This window comes from Pimephales promelas, chromosome 7 (assembly GCF_988280905.1).
Source record: "Pimephales promelas chromosome 7, fPimPro1.hap1.1, whole genome shotgun sequence".
Lineage (NCBI taxonomy): Eukaryota > Metazoa > Chordata > Actinopteri > Cypriniformes > Leuciscidae > Pimephales > Pimephales promelas.
Genome location: NC_142775.1, coordinates 27,264,932 through 27,269,263, shown reverse-complemented (window position 1 = coordinate 27,269,263; position 4,332 = coordinate 27,264,932). Strand labels below are relative to the sequence as shown.

Genomic DNA, 4,332 nt, shown 5'->3' with positions numbered 1-4,332 from the left:
CTGAAAATGATATAGCATGAAAACAAATTTAAGCTTCCCACACAGTGGACTGGAGTAATGAAATGTGAAATACATGCACATAGTCAGTATTTAATTTAGAAGACAAATAAATTGTTAACACCTCATGCTCTCTTCACCATGGTGGTATGTTTTAATAACTCCACCCCCTGCCTGAAATGTGGGACCTGCTTGTGTGTCCTGAAACGTGTATGGGCGCTGTGGTATGGAAGGATACTATTGTGCAGACCAGTCAAAGGCCAGTGAGGTGTGATTGTTATCTTTAAGCTCATACTTGAAACTAAATGTTTAAAAGAGCACAACTTAGTGATGACCTTAAATACACATTGTTCCACACATTTTAGTGTCTATGTTATAGCATTTTAAAGTGTGTTGTTTTTTTGTTAGTGCTTTTTAACAGGTTATAAATTATAGATAAGTATTCCATTGTGTTTAGATTTTTGGTTAAATTGTGAGGGAAAAAAATGTAATTATACATTTAACATGTCTCACTCTATTTTTTTATTTTTATTTTTTTTAATTTTGTTACCCTGCAAACATATCCAGTATTTTGCATATCTTTTAAGACCTGAAGACATTTCATGTTTGCTATGAGTTTGGTATTTGACAGGAATATTCACTTATTTATTTTTTATTTTTTTTAAGTATTTAAAAACTAAACATATCTATACAAAAGTTAGCCTACTTCTCCCTTTTCCCTTTTTTCTTTTTGTTTTCATTTTCATGCCATAACAAGCCGTATGCATTTCTTTCTTTCTTTCTTTCTTTATTTCTTTCTTTCTTTCTTTCTTTCTTTCTTTCTTTCTTTCTTTCCTTTTTTTTTTTTTTTTTTTTTTTTGCATGACATTGCATGACTAAACTTTCACCCCAATTGGTTGCTTCAACACCATATAGATAAAGTCCCACCCAGCTAAAAGGATCTCCACCTCTGCTTGCATAAACCAGACTCATTGAGAGATATTGGAGTAGTTAAAGCTACACATTCCCTGGTTGTTTCTCGTTGACCTCCCCTACAGCTGGCAAAAGCCACCGTGAGAGATTTTATTTTACCCCTGACTGATAAAATGGCTCTTGTATGGTTGCTCCTAAGTCTCTTCTTCTTGGGTTCAGCTGAAGCTGGGAAACTGTTGGTTATTCCATCAGATGGCAGTCACTGGTTAGGGATGAAGCCTGTTGTGGAGGAGCTGGGGAGGAGAGGAAACCAGGTGGTGGTCGTCATCCCAGAGGCGAGTCTGAGTATGGGTCCTTCACAGAATACCACCACTCTGACATATCCAGTGAACTACACCAAGGATGAACTACATGCATCATTGGAAGGGAATTTAGCTGAAATTCTGAGTAATGACCTTTCTTCTGACTTGACCAAGTTTCTGGTTTTCTTTTACCAAATGAACCTTCTTCAAAAGTTTATAGTGAGGAATGCAGAGGGTCTGCTCTTCAATGAGGACTTGATGAAGAAGCTTCAAGACTACAGATTTGATGCTATTCTCACTGACCCGTTTGAACCTGTTGGGGTCATTGTCAGTGAATATCTCTCCATTCCAGCTATTTATATGCAAATAAACCTTCCTTGTGGTGTCGACGCTCTTGCCAGCCAATGCCCAAGTCCTCCTTCTTATGTTCCACAACGTAATACACACTTTACAGACCAGATGAATTTGTGGCAAAGGTGTGTCAACTTTGTAAGGACTCTCCTGCAGCCCATGGCTTGTAGATACATGCATACTTGCGCAGATGAGATCGCCTCACGTGTACTGCAGAGAAAAGCGTCTTTGATGGAAATTATGAGCCGTGCAGCTCTTTGGTTTATGCGCTTCGACTTTGCCTTTGAATTCCCACGACCGTTGATGCCTAACATGATCATGATTGGAGGAATGGCAACTAAGAAGCCAAAACCATTGTCACAAGTAAGCCCCCATAATTACGTTTGCATGTAACTGCATGTACATTTGCACTAACAGTATCAGTGTCGTTGCTCTTTCTCCTTCTATCCCATTGCTCACTTTTCTCTATCCATCCATAGTCTGTCATAAACTCATCATAATGGACTGTGAAAACAGCCAGCAAATCCACGAGCAAACCTCACACCATTATCTAAACCATAGAGAGTGTTTTAATACTTTTCCATATTCATTTAGATGGGCTAGCTTGAGTGGGACATAGCACAGGGCATTTTTATTTATTTTTTTTATTATTATTTTTTATAGCAGATAGCCCATAGTTTTTGTTACAGCTCAGTGTTGTGTTAGATTTTTGTGAGATATAATCACAGATAATTGTCTGAGTCTGTTTTTTGTTTTTTTTTAACAGATCATTTGCACAAACCGGTTCTGTTTCATATTTAGACATTTAAATTAAGTTGTTCTCTCTTTTTAAACAGCTAGTTAAACCAAGTTTTAAAATGAAACCAGACATAGAGGTGGACTGGGTTGTAACATTGGGAGAGCTGTAACCACCAATTCCACCAATCAGGGACAAGATAGGAGTCATTATTTACTCACTTCATCCCCTTACATTCAACTAAGCACAATTTATTTGTAATAATCCTACATGCATAGACAGTAAAAAAAGAAAGACATGTAGATGTGTGCCTGCCAGTGTTTTTATTTTAAAGCTTTCAATGAAAAACAAGTCAGTGTCAGTCTGATCGGTTGCAAAGAAAATGGTGAAAACCAGTGGTGAGGATTCTGAGACCCCACTCAATGATTTTTTTTTTTTAATTTTATTTTGGCTGTATGGAATCATTTGCCAAAGGAAGTGTGAGTAAATCGTGCCCTGCAGTATCTGGGCCCACCTGCACTCCAAACTGAACAACATTGATTTTTTTTCTCCATTGTTACTCTGATTGAGAAATATATTCTTTCTTATAGACAAGAAAAGCCAACCGATTTTAGTATCTAACTGATTAGATAATTAATAGCTGAATTCATAAGGGCTTACAGTATTCATAATCATTTGATATTTATGGCATTTTTAGGCATTAGATTTGAATTCAGTGTAGATAAAAAAAAAAAAAGATTTGACAGATAACCAGAGAGAAAGAGATACATTAGATTTGACGTTAGTAGTGTGTGGATGTACTCTAATGTATGCTAGGATATTTTTCAGTATACGTGCCAACTTTTAAAAGTAAAAAGACCTGCTAAAGCCACTTTTTCCACCTGCATCATGGAAGTGCTTTATGAGATTGACTCGTGTGTATATTTTAACAGTATGTTGGATCATGTTGAGTTTACTCGTGTACTGAATAGCTCTGAAACCAGTGCAGGATTTTAGATTTAGATGTGTTTGTCTTTATACTTTTTGTCATTTCTATAAATTCATTAAAATTTTAATCAAACACACTCATTTGCTTAAGATTAAATTGCAAACAGGTCATTGTGTGTAAAAAAACATGTGCTCTGTAATCCTTCTCTCAGCACTTTCTTTCATTCAGAGTAGAGTTGCAGCTTAACCCCCTCATGCCACAGCCCTCTTGTATGTGAGAGTTCATGTTTGCGTGCACTGCCCTGTGTTCCTGTGTGTTTGCATGATATCTGAGGCAATCCTGTACTGACAGGCCATAGTGACTTGCAGAATTATTTTTAACATTTAAATTGTTTTGAACAAGATGAAACCAATAACTATATCCTCTAACAAACTCTGTACTTATTGACCAAAAAAGGTATTTTTTGGTCCATAAGTACAGATTCCCTTAAATTTATAAATTTATACTTATTCCCTTAAATTTATAAACAATTGTGTTGGGAAAAAAATACTTGGTTATGCTTGCAGCTTGATTCCATTTGTTAATATTACTATTAGAGGCCTCATGTTTATTTCTTTTCGAATTAATTAAAAAAAATTCAAATCCGAAATACAATGACTTGATTACATCTTCTATGATTTGTTATATTTTTTTTGTTGAAACAAATTTTTATATTTTTAGGCATACAGTAAAAAATTGTCAGGGTGATACAACTGTCCTGATATCATAATGAAGAAAAAGGTCAAAATTAATTATTAAGTAGTTTGGCTTAATTTTTTTTCTTTTCTTTTTTTTCTTTTTTTTTTTTTTAATAAACTAACTTTGCCTCGTCATAAAAAGGTAAAATTACATGATATTTTAAGATACTTTTTGATATTTTTTTTTTACCTTTCTCAAAATGAATTATTTAAAAAACTATTTATTAGGTCAATGCTGATTTATAATTATTATTGTTGTTTTTCATGTTAGCTTAACAATGTGAGTCCATAATATTTGAAAAGTTAAAACTATCTGAATATGTAGAAATTAACTAAACATAATTCATAAATTCTGTAAAAGTTTATTGT

The 4,332-nt window shown here is 34.4% G+C and overlaps 1 pseudogene; it reads left to right on the top strand.

Annotated features, from left to right (window-relative positions):
• Nucleotides 1-950: 950 nt before the first annotated feature.
• On the top strand, nt 951-1,955 carry LOC148978358 (UDP-glucuronosyltransferase 1A5 pseudogene; annotated as a pseudogene).
• Nucleotides 1,956-4,332: the final 2,377 nt, after the last annotated feature.